General features: G+C 35.7%; 1 protein-coding gene across 2 annotated transcripts in view; it reads right to left on the bottom strand.

The window, feature by feature from the left end:
* LOC149561905 (pentatricopeptide repeat-containing protein At3g16610-like) overlaps positions 1 to 22,349 on the bottom strand; it is a 35,226-nt gene that overhangs the window by 2,144 nt on the left and 10,733 nt on the right. Inside the window, exon 2 of one of the 2 annotated variants that reach the window (XM_089825422.1) lies at positions 2,844 to 3,067. The exons of the other annotated variant lie outside the window; for it this stretch is intronic. The gene's annotated coding sequence lies outside the window, so the exon portion shown is untranslated. Of the gene's footprint in view, positions 1 to 2,843; positions 3,068 to 22,349 lie in introns of those variants that run through there. 2 annotated transcript variants of the gene reach the window in all.

Here is a 22,349-nt window from a genome sequence, read left to right as displayed (position 1 = left end):
CCTACCTTAGGCTCTAGAAATCACAAATCACAAAATCACCTCAATCCTAAACAAGCGACTACAAAAGCATCAGAAAGATAATCAAACTAATCACATCAGTTCTCCACGAGCAACTGAAAAGCATCCAATGATAATCATAATATCCATCGGTGCTCAACGAGCAACTGAAAACTATCTCAAAGTAATACTGATCGAAAACCCCAAAATGGTCAAGTCAAAACATGTCACAACATAACATCATCAAGATCAAAACAAGCACTTTAGTCCCATCAAAGCGACTGGAAAGTAAACCAAGTATAACTGATCGATGACTCAAAAATGGTTAAGTCAAGTGTCTCATATACATATAACTCAACTTCACCTAAGAAGACTGATGAGCATCAACGCACAGCAAATACAAACATCTCATAGAGCATACCATCACATAACCATGGTTGGGTTATAAAAAGATCGAGATCAAATAACATCAGCATGCCATCACATTCGCATAACTCCCAAGCCTGTAGTAGATGTCCTAACTGGTCAACACTCTAGGACCACCCAAAACCCAGACATATCGCATAAAGAACAAGATACAAACACATATTTTAGTTTTCTTTTGCAATCACATGGTTAAGCCAAATATGAGGTTTCAAAAAAAAAATTCAAGTATACTTCAAGTGTATAAGATTCTTCATTTAATCTCCAAGTCAAACCATTTATCTTTTCGAATAAAACATAGAATTATCCCTCCATTATTTTAAACAATTTTCTAAAATAATCAACAGATAACTATTTACTTATTTAAATCATTGAACTAGTTCCCATTGACTTTTAGATAAAATCGTTCACATTATTCAAAACATTAGAATTATACTTATCAACTTTTAAATAATTAGTTTACAATTTCCTTAAAACACTTCAAGGACAATCATTTAAAATAATCTTCATTGATTTTAAGTAAAATCAATCTCATTAATAATTTAATTATTTAATTCTACTAAACACTTATTAATATCTCTTTTCTTTTAATTTGCTTTCATTTAAAAAATCCATTTACTAAAATTGACTAATAATTAATTAAACTCTTACTATTAACTAATCTTAATTAAATTAAATTTAATTAGATTAGTTAATAAATCATATAAAACTAATGCATAATAATAAGATTATATTTTAATTCGAACACAAACCCGAATCAATTTTCAAATCTTGATTCTACTAAGGGAAGATTGTAATAATATTTTTAATTCTCATAACTGGATGAAACAATATGCATGCCCAAATTACAAAATTGAAGATTCATTCATAGAGAATTATTCAGATACACATAACAGACATGATGAAGACAGGAAGAGAAAAAGCATAATAAAAATATGTGAAATAATCACGAGTGCCTACCTGAACACTGATGCTAATTTGCTACACTTCAGAAAATTGTATAGAAGCTCCTCCCCTTAGAACCTTCTCTTTTCTGAAAATTCCTTCCTTCTCCAACATTCGCAATTCCTCCAAGAAGCGAAACCCCCCAAGTGACTAGGAGTGCTTGTAGAAGCATATGAGGATGTAGAAGCCTATGAGCTTGTAGAAGCATATGAGGATGTAGAAGCATATGAGAATGTCTATACACACTATGAGAGCCTCTATATAAAGGCCTCTAAGATGCATCTAGAATGTGTCTAGAAAGAACTAGGAGATAAGCATAACAACTAAGCACATAACTTCCACGATAAGAAGATAAACATGATGAGGTGTCCAAAATGTTGTAGACACCATGTGCTCAAATAATATGCTAACTCCTAAGTGTAGACAACATGTGCATAATTAAAGTGCAAACTCCTGTGTTGTCAACATGACAACTCCCAAGAGCTCGCATACTCCTATATGAATAACTATTAGAATAATGCATATTAATTTATTTAATATTCACTTTACTCTTTTTAAATTATAAATCTCTTGCACTCACTTTATTAAATCCACTTGTTTTATCTTAATATATTTTTAATCACATGCGCGCATCATGCAATCTAGAATCTTTTAATAGTTTTAATATCTTTTCCACTTTTAAATTTATTTTCGAAACTTAATTGATAAAATATTTATTAACTTAAATAATAATATTATTTAGCATTTATTTAAAAATGTACTCTAAATATATTAGTATTAAATTAAATAAATATTATCACATTCCAAATCTAAACTTATAACTTTTATCTTCAAATTTAATTCTTTTATTTAATTAATTTTCCAATTAATTAATTAAAATAAAAATTAAAATATCATATTAATTTTTCATTAAATTAAACCATTAATTAAATCTTTTGATTAGGCTTAATTAATAGAAAATTCACTGAGAAAGAGTGCAGCAACAATAGCAAAATGCAAACTAGGGCAGGCACTACATCTTCAAAAAGAGGTTTTCTAACTATCTCCTTTATATCCCAATATGAAACATATCCATTCACAATATTTTCACATGCACTCACTCGATTGTCCTTAATGCAGTCATCACAAAAACATGTTTTCTCTCTCTTACTTTAATTACTGGAGGTTTATGGTTTCTTATAGTCATCACTTGATGTAAACTTCTAATACCAGGAATCGTTTGACAATTGTAAGGATTAGATCGATCTATATCTGTTACAAATACAAAAAGTAATTGTCGTATTTCAAAATAAATATTTAATAAAAAAATCAAGAATTTGAAAAATACATTAAAAATAAATATAATTTAGTTCACCTTTCACTTCCCAAAAGTAACGCTTATTGTATTCAGTATCTCGAGTAGCAAAATGAACTTTGCACCATTCAACAATTTGATTTGCACTCTCTGTCCTATTCCCTATATGTACATACAACATGCATATATATAATTTAAAATACATGCTACTAGTATTAAACATACACATTAAATGCATATATTTACCTGCAAGTTCATGTTGTTGAAGCGCATGCTTTATACATGCTCCTGCTCCATCATGCTCCCTTTCTTCTTGTCCACTTTCAAAGAAATTTCATAAAAACCTAACATTGGTTCTAACATGTTGCATTGCTAACCAATTAAATGCTTTTGCAAATTTGATTTATCCTGTGAACATGAAACATGATAAGTATCTACAATTATTCGTGTACATGTATCAAATCGAAATAGATAAGTTAAAATAAAGTTAAATAAATGTGTAAGTTCATGTATACTAATCTACACATCCATCAGACCAAATCCAGTGCTTTGAAATATTTATTCCACAATTTCTAAGATCTTCAAAGAACATTGCAAAACAATGAGTCACATAACTCCTATCATGAACTCTATCATCACTAATATAGAAATGAACCTCTTTGATGATGATGTGTTCATTTTCTTCCAAACTTTCTATCTCATCCACCTCAAATTGTGCATGTCTATAGGTCACTTGTACAAATATTGCAACTTGTTCAGAATGATAATATTGCCCTTGAAGCTCTGTTTGAGGTGCAAATGTATAATTATCAGAAAAATCTACAATTGAAAGTATACAACCATGTGAAAAACAATTTTTGGAATCACGAAACTATTTAGCTTGCCATTGTGCACCATGACAATGTTGGATATGTGAATATATCAATGGACGAAACTTGGTCATAAACTCATCATAACGCAATTCACTCTCTTTCGATACAATTTTTCTAGATTCATCTCTTGTCTTATTTTGATATGTCTCATATTCATATCTCATCCATGAAACTGGTGTGGATTCATTAATATTCTCAATTTGTGTTTTAAAAAATTTGCGTAAATCTCCACAATTTTCACACTGATTTTTGATGCATTGCACTTTGAACTCATCTGAATCTTTTAATTTATCACATAATATGGACTTCATGAATTGTGTTGTACTGCTAGGGATGACCAAATTAGGATCAACTACTGCCATAACTTTTTTATATGATTGCAAGTGTAAACCAAATCCAACATGATTTCAACAACAAGTTTCACGCATCTTATTTATGCGTACAAAGAAAGGACGTAAACTCTCAAACATTCTCTAACATATTTTGACATTTGAAAATTCTTGCTCGAATGTTTGAAATAATTCACTTTAAGTTATATCTATGAAATGTTTTGAATGTTCAATTTTGGCCCCTGTCTCTTGATCTTTAATTTGTATAGTATCAGGTCTGTTGGAAGAAACACGAGAATGTGAAGTCCAAAATTCAATAACTTGTCTTTTTACATCTTCATAAATTTTGTCTTTTCAAGGAACTCTACAAATATTTACTCAGTTATTCTCAATGTTATCATCTAGCATATTTCTCCTCTTGATGTATCTCTGGACAGTTCTTCTAGATATATGTAGTACATTAGAAATTGCACGTACCTATTTTCTGTGTCAATTTTCTACTAGATATAGTAGTCATCAATATTTTATGTGCATTACTCAAATCATCTCCTCGAGTTGTGTTATCAATTTTGTTATAAGCATTTTGCAAGTTTTCAACTATTGTTTTATTAATATTATGCACATGGCTTTTCCTGTTATCAACACCCAACAACTCTAAAATAGGTTTCATATCTTTTCTCCCAAATAACTTGACAAATAATTGTGTCTATCTAAATATACTTTTATCTTTGAAATATTCATCCCACATGTTCTGACAATACTTTCTAATGGTGTTATCATTTATCATATTTTTAAATGGAATTTGGTTTAAAAGTAATTCCTCAGCCAAATCCATCAAATTTGTTATGCTTTCTAATTTGTTTCTATCAGTAGAACTGCCAATTTCTTCCTCTTTATTACTTTCATTCTCTTCATGAATCTCATCTTGTTCAAGAATTTCAGTAGGTTGGTTTTGGTTACATTTTGTATGACCTTTCATTTTGTCATCTCTTATTCTATCATATTTCCTTGATCTTTTCCTTTTACTACCCATTGAATATTTTAATCTATAGAAACAAAAAAAATTAAATTAAATTAAATTTCACTAAATACCAGCTAATGGTTCAATATAGAATACATAAAAATAAAAATAAGGAGACAAGAAAAAAACACCTTAAAAAAATTCGATCCTTTGCAATTCTTGATTAAATCCGTGAAATAGTTGTTGAAAATGGCTTCAAAATTCATTGTTTTTCGAAAATGGCTTCAAAATTCGTTGCTTTCCAAAAATGCTCTTCTATTTTTTGATGTTTTGTATATTTATTAAAAAAAAAAGTAAAAACAAACTTTATTTTATATGGAATAGCCACATTAACCATTGGCGGTTTTCTTGTCCGATAGGGGTTTCCGCTGAAACTAGTTCGGTCGAAAGGGTTACGACCGAAACTATTTCAGCCGTAACTGTCTATGTGGCACCCTAGGTGGCAGCCACACAAGCAAGAATAAGAACTTTTGTAAACATCTCACTTTGAAGGCCAATTTGACCTACTAAATTGAAGTTTTTCTTTTAACTAAAAATATACTTTTGTAGATCTCAGAGTCAAGATTATGATCATATAATTTTTATTTTTATTTGATTATGGATAATATGTTATAATTTGAAAATATTACAAGTAGGTATTTTAAGATTCAGGAAAATGTCTATTCAAAAATAGGAAAAAAAATAGTAAGTCATGTTCAAAAATTATTATTTTTTAATGTTGCACTAGGGGAGAGAGTCTTCTTCAAGAATATGTAATTTGTTTTTAAAAATATGTAGATTTGATGGAAAAAGTTTGACGGGAGAAAAAAACTGTCAATTTCTGATAACTTTGACATTAACCAATTATAACTTGAAAAATATTAGCCGAATTTCAATTTTTCTTTTTTGTTACACTAGGTATACATGTCAACTCTAACATATTCCAAAATCATACCAAAATATGAACATTTGCATATATTTGTTTGACGGGAAAAAAAAAACTCTATATTTTCAACATTTTAAAAAAATTATAAAATAGACTATAAAAATTTAAAAATAAATAAAATTTTCACTCAATTTTTAAAAAAAAATTATAGATATAAACTTCATCCAATTTTACACATTTCATTAGCGTACATCATCTTTAAATTCTAAACACAAATGCCACTTTTATGTCGTTAAAATTGAAGAGTTTAAATTCTGATATCACTTTTCCTTTATAAAAGGTGACACAAGTTTGTGCTTTTACCCCATCTAGATTGTTAAGTCGGCTCAGTACAAATTAGAATGATCAATAATCATTACCATAGTTGGCTGGAACCAATACTTGAAATAATTAATCTTCATATGTCAAAACAACAAAACCCTTCATTAGCCGACCCTGCTTGATACACACTAATTCTGAGATGATTTCCTGTGTTAACCAACAAAGGCTTGGTTAACACTACAAACTGGCGAAAATCCTTTGGTGACCGAGTGAACTCGGTTAGCACTAACTCTGTCCAACTTTCTCTTTGTTAACCAAGTGAGCTCAGTTAACACTCTTTTCTACCTAAATTTCCTTCAACGCTTGAGTGAGCTCGGTAGACAATGTCTTCGCAAGATAAACTCAAGAACGCTTGGTAGACAAGAAAAATTGTCTTGCTGACCAAGTGCGCTTAGTAAGCACTAACTGTCAACTAATATGGCATTTGTGTAACATCAAAGACAACGCACAATTAAACAATTGCATCCAAAAATATCTAGACATCATTTTGGTATCAAGGGAAAGAAAACCCAGATGCCGGAAATTCAGTTTTGAAATTCATTTTGCTCAAGTTTTGCAATACCTCCTCTACCAATCTCAAGCAACAAAGCATGAAGAAAACTAATTTTTCCAACATTTCCATGAAAAAAAATAAAAGCCAACTATAGGCTACATAGAAGACATCTTACAAAACATGAACATATTGTGGATCAATATACAAATAAACTATGAACAACATAAATTCTAAAGATCTCAAAAATCATCACTAAACTTTACAAAAGAATTATATAAAATTGAATACTAAGACAAAAGCCCAAATGTAAAAATTACTACTCAATCCTACAAGGCATAAAATTAGGCAGCCACTTTAATTGAGGCTACACCTAAGTGCACAAAACTCCATTACATCAAAAGAGAATGTGAAATCATGAACAGGGTTCTATGAAATAGAGGATGGATGTCCAAAGATCTCATTTTACTTTTAATTTGAAATAAAAAGAAGGATTAAAATACAAAGAGACATTTAAGCTTCCTCAATTTTCCAAGCAAGTGACTAATTTAATAGGTTAACCCAATTGGTTTTAATTGCAGAGGTCTCAATTCATTTCTCTGGAGAATAACGGTGCCTTGTATACTAGGAATAATTTTATGTGATTAACTGGTTAGGTTTTGTCAACTTAATTGGTTTACCTACAAGGACATCTAGAAAAGAGGAAATCCCTCTAACAATTTCATGGAAAATATAGTTAAAGAATTGTAGTTGCAGGATTAAATGAAAATGCCCTATCATAAATTAAAGCATGCATACAAAATCAGCTTTGCCTGCACAGAATCCAAAAGAAAGTAAGTTTTAGACTGAGAAGGCCTCATGATAGCCATTGAGGAAATCCATCAAATAATTTTATGAAACCCACAGGGAAAACCTTGCCTTTGCAATATTAAATGAAAATGCTTTACCATAAAATTAAAGCATACAGAGCATTGATTTTACCTCCACAAACATCCCGAAAAAAGAGCTTTGAGTTTTTTCAATACCCAATGAGGGAAACCCTCAAACAATTTCATGAAACCCACAACAAGCTCCTTCCTTTTCAGGACTGCAACAAAAACGGTCTATCATACATTAAAAAGTGCCACAACAAAGTTAAGTGCATAGGAAATGGAGTTGTTGCAACTCATCCCTCATGCAGTTGCAATTGAATGACATGCTTGGAGTAGAGGGGAAATATAGCATGGTGCATATAAATTTTAGTTTGCTTGACATGAATTGAACTCCACTTCACAATTTCAGCCAAACAACTCAACAACACACATTGACGGAGGGTACTTTGGTTGGAACTCATTTTTTATGTCATCTGCCTTGCAACTCATCCATCTGAGCTGGTGACTAGAGAAGACACATCTAAGCTCTCTTCATTTTTAGTTTCATTACATAGGAAGACAACAGTATACTAAAAGCTCTGATATTTGAAATGTGGATCCCATCATTGCCAAACTTATTGCTAACCGTGACCAAAACTGGCATTAGAACAAAACATCAAGTTAATGACTATTGTGTCTCCCATGATCAGAGTTGACAATTCGTCATGTTATGATATTGCTATTACGCATGCTATTTTTGATTTTATGGAGAATAGCCGCTGCAATGATGAGGTGCTTGACTTCAAAGTATGAAATCAGCCAACCATTCTCAATTCACAATGATCAATCTAGCTCATTCAAGGTAAAAATATTTAGCCAAATTGACATCAATAAACCAATCTTGTAGGAAAAACTGAGGAAAATGGAATCGAAATCTTCAAATTGAGAATTTTCTAAAAATCTATAACTGTTGCTCAGCTTGGAGCATCAAGTTCTTTTAATACATCAGCATGTGGCAAGACAGATGCCATGCACCACACTATATGAGCATATTGTCTTCTCTCCCAATAAAGAGGTGCTCAACTTGAAGGTAGGAAATAGCCAAACATTCTTTATTTGGAATTATCAATCCATTATGTGGAGGTATTGCTGCTATACTTGAACAATTATCATTGAGTGGTAGTTCAGTTTATCATTGAGCAGTAGTTTGCCAAAATTCACCTAGACAAACCAAAACAGTTCCACTTGGTCTTTGGAAGACATTGCGACAAGAGAAGAGATATGAACTAACTTCCCGATTCTGCTCCCAAGATGACCAAGAACTAAAGGTTTCGATAGATGATCCTTGCAACTATTAAATGGCTCAACACCCAAGGCTCAAATGCTAGCTTTTCTAACTTTCATAAAACAAAGTTTTCCATATAATTCTTACACTAACATAATATAGCTAACATGATGTTTGTGTAATATTAACAAGCAGTTGCATGTCTTTTTCATGTAGCAGTAAGCCGATAGGTTCAGGCTTTTTATCTTCAGGAAGAGATTAAGTAGGAAGTGATGGAGCCTAAAAATTTAGGTCTCCATTTGTGAAATGATGTTGAAAAGTTGATGAAGTATTCCCATATGAAGAATCTGAAAATGTATATTTAGCTGTACTTGACTGATGAGAAGTTAGTGAAGGTCTTCTTGAAAGCTAAGTCTAAGAAAGAACGATATCTTTCAAACAAAGCCCTAGGCTCTCACATGCATTACAACAGGGTCCCAGCGAAGACTAGGATTGAATGAGATTACTGTGACTGGGTTCAAATAGTATTTGTCTTCCATTTTTAATCACTTTGAAGTTGTGGTATAATGAAGGGGTGTAAATGATTTTATAATGCTTCTCTAATCAGCAAAGGTGACCTGCTGAAGTCTCTTAGATCTGAGACAGTCACAGTATTTGTTTAAATGGTCACTATCATTTGGAATTTACTCTTATTTCGTAATCATTCTAAAGATTGTAATATTTGCTTATTATTCCAGCATTTTTCCAACCATTGGGCAGGATTTTCAAGTTAATCTTTTTGTTCTTTTATTAAGGCATTATTCGAATTATCATGTCAGTAAGTGTCAGAGGAAAGGAATTTTGAGGGCAAATGCATATTATATCAAGATATGATGGAAAGTTTCCAGACTAGTATCCAAGATGTACGAGGAACGTTTTCAGAACAGAGGAATGCATTCAAAGTAATACATAATGAATATTGACAGTGAGAAACACATTAGATATAAATGCTACAGAAAATCTGATACAAGAAGAGCCTGTTAGGGAATATGTATAGTAAAACTTGCCTTGTGTGTACTGACAGCAGTAAAATATGTGCAGACTTAAGGAGCATAATAATTTCTAAATTGTTTTTATTCACCAAGGAACATTTATCTATGCAGACAAGTTGGTGCTTCAAGGGGTTGCTTTCACCATGAGACACTCGAGTATTCCTTTATATGCTCCAACTTGCAAAGATTTAGAATGTCGGGCTCCTTATATTAGAGGATGAAGCAGATATCTTTGACAAGCGGAGTATGTAATCCATTTGTTGTTCATGTCAGACGTCATGATTGGAGTTGTAGAAGGAATTTTTTCTAGAAATCACAATGAAGTCTTATCATCCAATACGGTTTTTTTTTTTTTTAGGTAACTTGCATCTGATAAATGTTTAATGTGCTACAGGTGTGTGTGTGTGTGTGTGTATCACGTATCCCGGATGAAAGTGATCTCCGCCTGAAGGGACATGCGCAGGATGAATCACTGGAAGCTTATCAGATGTTACAACTGCACGTAGAGGATGGAAAGATTGAAGTTAATCATTCTGGATCGAACAAATGCGTACCAACTCTTGTCAACAGGAGATTCTGACATTATGCATCAAGGCACAACCAGATAACGGTGTATGGTTGAGTCCTTTCTCTCGCGGCAGGGCATAGTTATCGAGAGAAGCCAATTTGTCTTTTTCTTGATATGAAAGAAATTGTATACGATGCTAGCAGGAAGTATGTAGTGGAGAAAGCGAGGATTTATGATCACCTTCAATACAGGTAAGCTTCTGATGGATGAAGAGAATGCACGTGATGAAGGATATGCAATTAAAGTCAAGTGTTGCGGGTTTATAATAAAGGGCCATCCGGAGTTGCATCTTCGATTATATGCAATCAAATTAACCATTTAAAGTATATAAGCACTTGCCCGTAAATGAAGATTTTAAAGGAGTAATTAATGGCCGGTTGTTACTATCATATTAAAAAATCTCAGCATTGTTTAGTTTTTCACAAAGAGATGCAATGTTTGGGGAGGTCACCGATGCCTTTAGGTCTTCTATAAATCTGAAATGTAAAACAAAGACAAGGTGAGACAATTCAATATTCATTATTATATTTTTTGAAAAAAATTTATCTATCTTATGCTCTATGATGTATTATATTTTCCAATTTGCGGAGAAATGAATTTTTTAACTAAGCCTTTGGATTTGAGTTTTTGGGTGGATTTTGTGCGATTCGGATATATTCGCAATAGATGAATCATTTATAAAGAATGTCTTTATTGTGATTCTATTTCCGACATTATTATTTACTTGAAATTTTTGGAGTTCTAATTTATTATTAATAAGTTGTGTCCTTTTATTATTTTCTATAAATATTTTAATATTCGGATAAGTGGACTGGGTCATTATTGCATTTAAAATTAGATAAATATAAATATTGTGAAATATTTAATTATTTTTTGTATTTATGTCTAATTTGTCTCCGCAGGAGTTAAAGTGCATTTTAGACTAGTTTAAATTGCGTTTATATAATTGATCCGTCGCATCAGAATTATTAAAATTGTTTATAGTTTAAATATATTAAACTTTATAAAGTTGTATATCTCAACTTATAATATTGACTCCGATTGCCCATTTAATTGTCTTTTACTCTTGATTCATAATCCATATGCTGGCAACTGTTTCATTTCTTTCCATTGTGGAAATAATATATTCATTTGCTGTAATCCATTTATAATAATCATTTTTATTTAAAAAACTCTCATATACTCTTTTATTATTCTTAATTCGTAATTTGCAAATTTGAAGTTTTCTATATTTCTTGCCGATTAAGAAAACTTTTGTCGCATTCGTATTCTAATCGATCTACCTTAAGCATTTTGGATTTAAGGTTGTTGCTTAGGATCAAGTACACCCGCCTCGGTTTTGCAGAGCCGGAAGCACAGGGGATTTAGATCACATTGATCAATCCCGTCAAGTTGGCCTTAACCAGTTGGATATCCCAATATCGAGCAGGCAAGGCTCGTAGGATTCCAAACTGCGGTTTTGGGATCCAACAGGGAGATTGAAAACATATAAAAAATAGTTTGTTTCCAGAATACAAAGCAAAACTTCAGAGTTTGTAAAGGCAGCTAGAAAAAAGGATTTTTCCCATGAATGCACTTAGCCCTGGCATAAAAAGTATTCTGCACACTGCAAGATGGTCATTTTGAGCATGGGCATGGAGAATGACACAGTTAAGTTTTTAATCCAGACAAACAACACAAATGCTGAAAAGCACAACATAAGGACTTGCATGGAGGGTATCTAAGAAGATGTATGTGGATATGTTTTTTTGTAAGTTCAGAAAATACAAAACATAAACATACAATTTCTGAATATAAATTCAGACACTCAGAAATATTTAGTGTAACAAAGATCAAAACAGCTAGAGATGAAAATATGAAGATAAATGAACACAAATACAATTACTCAGAGTTGATAAGCTACAAAAATCAAAACAGCTACATATGAAAATCTTAAGACAAATGAACAAAAATACAATAACTTAGAGTTGATAAGCTAGTCAAAACAGGTGAAGATGAAATTATGAAAACAAATGAACACAAATATAGTTACTCGGAGTTGATAAACTATCAAAAAAGTTATGTATATGGTGTTGATGGAGCTCCAAGCTTTTAAGCTTTTACAGTGTACAGAAAAGAGACATAAAATTTCCAAATATAACTTTTTTATGAGTACAAAACTCTTCAATAGTTGCTCTGAGTTTATTCAGATCCGATTTTATTGCATTCCAACTGAATTGGATTTACAGTCAACTCTGCTTCTACCATTTATTGATCTTACTATGTTTGACATATTTCAGGCTGTATGTTTAAGATAAATGCAAAAAACTGCCCGAAAACTTCATGTTTCAGATAGATGCAAGAAAAACAGTCTTAGAGCTTGTTAAAAAAAATCCCCTATGGTGTACCACACTAATTACAAAAGAGTTGATTTCCAATTGAATTTAAAATAGTCTTCAAAAGCACAGAGTTCCATTGAAACAGCTGAAATAATCTTATGGATGTAGGTCTTTGAGAACATAGATTTACAGAAAGAAAAATAAAAGTTCAAGTATGATGGTTTCATAGCTAGGTGGTATTGAGAGTGTATATGCTATGCACAGTATAGCAGAGTATGAAATGAGATATAATTAATAGAAAAGCTAATTCAAACATTTGCGAGAATATTAAAAAGCATTAATAGTCTTCAACAAAAAACACTCTTCTCTATGGTCTTCTGTAACTGCAACAACAGAAGTTTGACAAATATAAAATGATGGAACATAGTCTAGTTGGATGAAGCCATCGCATTTTGATTTTAGGAAGTTTCTCTTAGTCCAAGCATGGCACATGGCTATCTTAGAAACAAACTAAAAATGTCTTATTTGCAGGTTGGAGACCTCATCTGGTGTAGCCGAGTCTTTTTTAAAGATTGCAGAGTGTCTCTTTTTACCAGGTCTAAATTGGCTTAATGCAGTGGGCTAGTGGGCTTGCCAAGCAGTGAGCATCTTTGGTCAATAATGGATGAAACAGAGCATTTTTGGGCATTGAAACAAAAGTTTTTGTAGTTGCCATTGTTAAGTTTTTAGCCCAGAAATCAATGGTGATAAACAACAATAAGGAGCCAAAACTGAACCAATAAATACCAGAAATATCCTGGAAAACCCTTCGAGAATGAAAAGATAAACCCAGCCACACAACAAAAAATATATCTTTATTGATAATGAAATGTTCAAGTGTACAATTTCCTTTGGTTGATGTGAATATATAACTAAGTTACTATATTCGCTCCTGAAGGGGCAAAATTGAAATTCGATTCGCATCAAATCGAAGTCGGTCCTGGTTCGATCCAAATTCGCCGACTGTCTGCTAAATTCCCTGTGGGTTCTTCATTTCGCACCCTGGACGAATGTTAGCGAATTTCGAGCGAATTTGGGAGTTGAAAAAAGAACCTGGATGGAATGACAATGAATTTCGAGCGAATCTGGTCATACGACAAAAAATTTGAAAAAACGTTTTGACTTTTTAATCGTTTAGAAAGGCATTTTACTTTATTATAGTCGATTTTTTATCTCATATTCACACCAAACCCTAAAACAACGCCCTCACCCGTATTCTGCGTTCACACTTCTTTTTACGGCAGCTTGTTTTTGGGTTTCAACTTTCTACTTGCAATATGTTTTTTCATTTGTTTTTGTGTGGTTGACTCACCTTCAGGCTTCAGCTGTGTGCATTGCTTCTTGAACCAAAGGTCCAAATTTCCAAAACGTTGACTCCAAAGGCAGCAATTGCAGATTGCAGAGGTAGCAGTTTGACAGTTTGTATTTGATACATTTTCAGATTTTCTTCTCCAACTCTAGAGATAAAAAAAGAGGTAGGTAAAAATCAAAAATTGCATGCAACTACTTAGATTTGAATTGTTCTAACTTCTTACAAATTGTTCTTAGTTTTTAAATTTTCATTATGAACTTAATGATATATGTTAAGTATCCATTACAGTTTAGTTTGAGTAGATAAATAAGCTTTTTCCATATTTAATTTTTGTTTTAAACTTTTATGTATTGTGTAATTTTTAAATTTTTTTGTAGATTCTATCATGGCTGCAAGTGATTCGGTTGGCAATAATCCCAACTTCAAAATCGACAAATGTTCCCCACTTTGGAAACATGTGCAAATGATTCGATCAATGCTGGGTGGAAGAGGTTATGTGTGGATTTGTAGCCATTGCAAGGAGGAATTTAGCAGCTCTTATAGTAGAGTAAAAGGACATTTGTGCTTTATTCCTCAAAAAGGCATCAAATTTTGTTGTAATGGGACCCCTTGGATGTCCCAACTAACTAAACCAAATTGCTGAAAGGAATTATGTCAAACAGTTTGCATTCAACTTCTTAAAACCCCTTATAACTCTGAAAATCAAACGTTTATTTGTTTGTTGTGTTTCGTGCATGAAATTGGTGTCATACAACATAAACAAGAAAGAAACTACAACAATATGCAAAGTGGAAATGAACTGCTGCTAATAAAATGTTATTTTCAGAATTCATAAAACCAAATACATGGCAGATTTATCAACTCACTAATTACTTCAGCAATATTGTCATAATACTCCAGCCCATGCTTACGAACTTGCTGCTACAATACTTTGTCCTCCAATCAGTCCACTACCTTCATAATACCATTCCCTCCAAGCGGCATAAGCGTCGGACAAGTAGTGAAGAAGATATGAGCAAAATATCAAATCTGCCTGTAGCCGGAAATGCAACTAAACTGCCTGATAATGAAGCCAATAAGAAAGAATTCCAAAGGCCAAACCCCAAGGGAATGATGTCTAGAATGTTACAAGAGAGGATAGACGTCCTCAAATGCCAAGAACAAAGCTGCAACTCGCACACCAATTTCTTCTCATATTCAACCTACCTAATGAAGCCACAGATGCTTCCTTTTATTCTATTCCCACGGGTCCGCTCAACTCATATGGGCAATGTGGAATAAAAGATGTGTAATATAAAACATATATTAAAATACCCCTTATGTCTCCCTTGGGTACACATCACCATAAAATAAATATTAAAGTAACACTTTAATATTTTACAATTAAATTAGACGTTACTTTAATAAAACTTCAGGCATTAAAATGTATTAGCAATCGAACTCCGAATAATGCGAGTGATAGCTCATCGGAAAGCTCTCACCGAGGAGTATCGAATCCAATCACCAAAATTGACCTGCACTGTGTCCTGCCGACTTACTAAAAATAGTAAGTATGCCTGAAACTGAGTAAATCAACTTCGTTTTGGCCCAAACTGGAAATGACTAGGCCAAAACACTCCAAGATCCCATTAAACCCTTCGTTAGCCCTCGGGACCATGTAGAACAAGGCTAACGCACACACACTTGGTCAACTGCTAAAATGGGGACATTACAGTCCGCCCCCCTTGAAATTGCTTGTCCTCAAGCAATCTCAGTCCAGCCTGCTGAATAACCTGCTCACTCTCCCATGTAGAATCTTCCTCCAGCAGGTCTTTCCATCTGACCAAATACTCCTTCACTATCCTGCTTCTAAGCTTCCTCTCTCTGGTATCCAGAATAGCCTCAGGTACTAACACAAGCTTCCCCTCCTCATCCAAAGGGGGTAAATCTGCAGAAGGCACTACACTCTGACCAATGGCTTTCTTAAGCCTAGACACATGAAACACATTGTGCACTCGATTGCCTTCTGGAAGCTCAAGCTCATAGGCGACTTTGCCCACTTTGTGAATCACCCTGTATGGACCATAAAATCTAGGTTTCAACTTTTCAGCTCCGCTCTTCTTGAGTGATGACTGTCTATATGGTTGTAGCCTCAAGTAAACCATATCCCCTACCTCGAAGCTGCGCTCTATTCCGTGCTGATCAGCATACAATTTCTGTTGATTCTGGGCCTGTTGTATATTCTCTTTGAGCACTTTCAGGATGTCCTGACTATCCTACAATAAGTTTTTGGCTTTGGGCACTCTACTGTCCCCCAAAACTAAATCCATGAAGCTAGGTGCTTCATAACCATAGAGTGCCATGAAAGGAGTCATCTTGATGGACATATGATAAGTGGTGTTATAACAATACTCTCCCATATGCAACCATCTGATCCAAGCCTTTTGTTGTGTAGTTACATAGTTCTTCAAATATCCTTCCGCCCATTTATTGACAATCTCTATTTGCCCATCTGTTTGCGGATGATAACTAGTGCTAGGTGTAAGATCTGTACCACACAACCTAAACAACTCTTGCCAAAAAACACTCATAAACTTACTATCCCGGTCGCTGACAATGAATCTGGGCAACCCATGTAACCTGAATATCTCTTTAAAGAAAAGCTCTGCCACCTGTGCTGCTGTGTAAGTGGACGGAATAGCAATGAAGTGAGCAAACTTCGTCAAGCGGTCCACCACCACATAGATGCAATCCCTTCCCTGTACTCGTGGTAAACCAGTGATGAAGTCCATCGAAATACTTTCCCATTTCCTATCAGGAATGGGCAAGGGCTGTAATAAACCTGCAGGAAATGTGTGTTCTCCCTTATTCTGTTGACAAACCACACACTCCCTGACATACCTCTGAACATCATCCTTGAGCCCTTTCCATGAAAACCGCTCTCGGATCTACCTGTAGGTCTTGAAGACCCCCGAATGTCCAGCTGTGGGTGCATCATGAAATGCCTTCAGTATCGCCTCTCTCAAATGTGATGATGGAATCAAATAAACCCTGTCCTGAACTCTGATCAATCCATCTATCACCTCATAGCGATCATCCTGTATGGTACCTGAAATCAATCCAGAAGCCCAAGCATCTCCGACATACTTTGCTATAATCCGATCTCTCCAATCTCCTGAAATCTCTGCCAGAGCACATAAGTGAGGTCTCTGAGATAAGGCATCAGCCACCACATTTTTCTTACCTTTGACAAACTCTATGTCAAAGTCATAAGCCTGCAATTTAGTCACCCATTTTTGTTGCCGGTCATTAAGATCACGCTGGCTCATGAAGTATTTAATACTGTTGTGATCAGTCTTGATCACAAAACGTCCACCTACCAAATATGATCGAAATTTGGCCAATGCATGCATTATGGCCAACATCTCCCGGTCATAGACAGAATAACTTTTCTGAACTCCTCGGAGCTTCCTACTCTCGAATGCAATGGGATGCTTCTCCTGCATCAATACTGCTCCAATCCCATCACCAGATGCATCACAATGAAGCTCAAAAGGCTTCGTGAAATCCGGTAGAGCTAGAACTGGACATGAAGACATTACCTGCTTGAAATGCTCAAAACACCTCTGTGCTGCCCCTGTCCACACGAAGGCTCCTTTCCTGGTAAGATCTGTCAAGGGTGTAGCAATCTGTGAGAATCCCTTAACAAACCTCCTATAAAAACCACATAAACCAAAGAATCCCTTAAGCTGTGTAAGGTTTGTGGGAGTAGGCCATTCTACAATAGCTCTAATCTTTTCGGGATCAACCCGAACGCCATCTGCACTAATGATATGCCCCAGGTAAAGGAGCTCAGTCATGCCAAACTCACATTTAGATTCCTTGGCATACAATGACTCTCTCTCCAGAATAGATAACACCTCCTCTAGATGATGTAAGTGCTCCTCCCAGGTCTTACTGAAGACCAAGATGTCATCAAAGAAGATCAAGACAAATCTCCTCAGCTGCTTCCTGAATACCTGGTTCATACAACTTTGAAATGTAGCAGGTGCATTGGTTAGACCAAATGGCATAACCATGAACTCAAAGTGGCCATAGTGACATCGGAAGGCTGTTTTCTCAATGTCCTTTGCTCTCATCCTGATCTGATGGTATCCGGATCGCAAATCAATTTTGGTGAGGAAGCATGCCCCATGCAACTCATCAATCAGCTCATCAATCCTAGGAATGGGATACCTGTTTTTAATTGTTTTCTTATTTAGTGCCCTGTAATCGATGCACATGCGCATCGTCCCATCCTTCTTCTTTACCAATACTACTGCTGAAGCAAAAGGGCTCTTACTGGGCCTGATATGCCCCATCTCCAACAAATCCTTAATCGCCTTCTCTATCTCATCCTTGTGTTTCTTAGGATGACGATAGGGAGTAATCATAACTGGTTTGGCTCCCTCCTCGAGCTCAATAACATGTTCCATCCCTCTGTCAGGAGGAACCCCATGAGGAATATCGCTAAATACTTTAGCGTGTCTATCGAGTATCTTCTGGACATCTAGTGGATGACTCTTTTCTTGTGGCTCTGGTGAAGTTGGCATAATGTGGCACTCTGCCGCCCACTCTATGTCATCATGACGAAAAAGTCTCTGCATTCTCCTCAAGGACACTATTCTGCAACCTCCATCTGAAAGCCCTCTAAGTACCACAGTTCTCCCCTCATGCTGGAATCTCATCTCCAATTTCGCTAGATTGAGTGTGAACTCAACTAGTGAAGCCATCCATGTCATGCCGAGGATGACATCATAATCTCCCATGTCCACAACATAGAACTCATCCTCCAACTCGTAGCCATCTCCAAACCTGATGCGAAGATTAGATATCTTCTGAGTGCATAATAACTTATCACCGTTAGCCACCATGACTCTAAACCCATCATGCTCCTCTGTCTGTAACCCTCTCCTGGCTACCAACTGTGCATCTATGAAGTTATGTGTAGCCCCAGTGTCAATAAGAGATATCACTTTCTGCCCCTGGATAGTACCCCTGACCTTAAATGTGATTGCCTTTTGGGCCCCTGTCAAGCGTGACAACGATCTATCATCCTTAGGAATGTTGCTCTCCTCTATAGTGTTACCCTCATCTGAATCGGAGTGCTGATCCTCCCCTTCTGACTCTGACTCTTCTGCTGAAAAATACTCCATTTGATTTGCCTTAGCCTTGAGAGAACATTTATGAGATAAGTCCCAAGGCTCTCTACAATGGAAGCACAGCTTCTTCTTTCGAAGTTCATTCAAGGTTTCATTGTCTAGTCCTTTTGATCCTTCTTTGGGTTTGCTATACTCTTTCTGAAATGATTTTTTGTCTTTGTCCTTGCGGTAGGAAGAATCTGTTGAATGGTTTTTTCCTTTGTATACCGAAGGGGCTAAATCTCGTGCCTTTTTAGTTGCTTCAGCTAACGTGAGTGGATCATGTCCCTTCACCCAACCTCGTAATGGATTAGCAAGACCATCACAAAATAACACCACCAATCTCCTAGGAGAGATATCAGTAACAAGTACAGACAAGCGCTGAAACTCGGCAATGTAAGCATCCACAGAACCTGACTGTTTTAACTGTGCTAGCTCCTTGAAATGTAACTCGGGATCCTTAGTGTCAAATCTCCCAATCAATGTTTCGGTGAATTCCTCATAGGATGTAATCTGATTATGCCCCAAAGTCACCATGCCATGATGCCACCATTCATGTGCAACGCCATCCAAGTGCATAGCCGCATACTTGATAGCCTCCTCCTTAGGCATAGGATTAAGCTGCAAGTATGTATCTACCTTCTGCACCCAAGCTCGTGCAGTCATCTTCCCTGAAGCATCATAATAAGGTAAAGAAAGTTTTCCAACTTTCTTCCTCAGCTCAAAGTTTTGATTCCTCCCTCCTGCTTTAGGCATGTGTCTCATCCCCAAGTCCATATAATCTCTAAGAGAAATATCCGCCTGAAACTCTGGTCCACTAGCCTCCCAGTCCCTCCTGAACTGATCCTGTAACTCGGTAATCTGCGGTTCGTTTACTGGATGAACTGGATCTCTGGGTGGAAAAGTGGGTAGAAGAGGTCTCGAGCTCACAGTCCGTGCTGGGCGTGCAACGTGTCTAAAGTTATCAGCCTCATTCCCATTGTTGCCGTGTCCATTATTACCATTAATGTTATTCTCAAGACCATTGTTGTTGCCTTGGCCTTCATGGTTATTGTTTCCCCTGTTGTTATTGTTTCCCTCGTTGTTATTGTTTCTGTTGTTGGCATCACCTGGATTAATATTGACACCCATCTGTCTAGCCATGAGCTGCAACATCATGTCCATTCGCCTATTCTGCTCCTGCTGCATACGCTGCCCCTGCTCTAATGTATCCCGTAACTGTCGGAACAGTACCTCCCCTTGATCTGGACCAACATTTCTGCCACCGCCTAATCCTGTTTTCCTGTCATCTCGATCACCCATATTATTGTCCTGATCACAGAATATCTCCTCTGTGTCTGTATGGTTGAATTCAATGTCCCCCTGCACGGATGTACTAGACTGTTTGCTTTGCAAGTCTGAAATCCTATTTTGTCTTGCTCTGGTATCGCGGAAATTATAAGACCCCTGTCGCATGCTCAAACATAAATGCTTAGCCTGTGTTTTTTTTTACTTACTTTTTCCCTCTATCCGGCTGTTCCAAATTCCCTATAAGACCTCCACAGGATGGCAGGACTTATAGCTCTGATACCACTGTAATGGGACCCCTTGGATGTCCCAACTAACTAAACCAAATTGCTGAAAGGAATTATGTCAAACAGTTTGCATTCAACTTCTTAAAACCCCTTATAACTCTGAAAATCAAACGTTTATTTGTTTGTTGTGTTTCGTGCATGAAATTGGTGTCATACAACATAAACAAGAAAGAAACTACAACAATATGCAAAGTGGAAATGAACTGCTGCTAATAAAATGTTATTTTCAGAATTCATAAAACCAAATACATGGCAGATTTATCAACTCACTAATTACTTCAGCAATATTGTCATAATACTCCAGCCCATGCTTACGAACTTGCTGCTACAATACTTTGTCCTCCAATCAGTCCACTACCTTCATAATACCATTCCCTCCAAGCGGCATAAGCGTCGGACAAGTAGTGAAGAAGATATGAGCAAAATATCAAATCTACCTGTAGCCGGAAATGCAACTAAACTGCCTGATAATGAAGCCAATAAGAAAGAATTCCAAAGGCCAAACCCCAAGGGAATGACGTCTAGAATGTTACAAGAGAGGATAGACGTCCTCAAATGCCAAGAACAAAGCTGCAACTCGCACACCAATTTCTTCTCATATTCAACCTGCCTAATGAAGCCACAGATGCTTCCTTTTATTCTATTCCCACGGGTCCGCTCAACTCATATGGGCAATGTGGGATAAAAGATGTGTAATATAAAACATATATTAAAATACCCCTTATGTCTCCCTTGGGTACACATCACCATAAAATAAATATTAAAGTAACACTTTAATATTTTACAATTAAATTAGACGTTACTTTAATAAAACTTCAGGCATTAAAATGTATTAGCAATCGAACTCCGAATAATGCAAGTGATAGCTCATCGGAAAGCTCTCACCGAGGAGTATCGAATCCAATCACCAAAATTGACCTACACTGTGTCCTGCCAACTTACTAAAAATAGTAAGTATGCCTGAAACTGAGTAAATCAACTTCGTTTTGGCCCAAACTGGAAATGACTAGGCCAAAACACTCCAAGATCCCATTAAACCCTTCGTTAGCCCTCGGGACCATGTAGAACAAGGCTAACGCACACACACTTGGTCAACTGCTAAAATGGGGACATTACATTTGCACCGGGAAGCCAAGAGCAAACAGACTACTACCTAAAACCTTTCTTCCAAATCACATCGTAAACAAATATATTCAAGAGCAGAAGCAAGCAGAGGAAGCTGATGGGAGGGCAAATGCTTCACATCCATTGGAAAGTGGTAGGCCTCTAAAGAAAGGAAAAACATCATCTATGTCTTCAACTACCACTCCTAGTGAGCCACCTGCAGAGGGCCATCCATTCTTGCGCCCTCCTCAACAACAGATTGTAAGTAAAACAGTGGTTGGACCCTTGGAATCATCATTCCAAAATGAAGCTAGAGACATTGCTGATCAAGCCATAGCCAGATGTGTTTATGCAAATGGATTGTCATTTAATGTTGTTCGCTCACCGTATTGGCAATACATGGCGAGGGCAATTAATGTGGCTCCAAATGGATTCAAGGGCCCTGAGTATGAGAAGGTACGCACCCCTTTATTGGATGATGAGGTGGCCCG

The sequence above is a fragment of the Cupressus sempervirens genome, chromosome 4 (assembly GCF_028749045.1).
Source record: "Cupressus sempervirens isolate cs-2001-9-10 chromosome 4, ASM2874904v1, whole genome shotgun sequence".
Classification (NCBI taxonomy): Eukaryota; Viridiplantae; Streptophyta; class Pinopsida; order Cupressales; family Cupressaceae; genus Cupressus; species Cupressus sempervirens.
The sequence above is the reverse complement of the archived record's forward strand: the minus strand, read 5'-3'. Positions and strand labels throughout refer to the sequence as shown.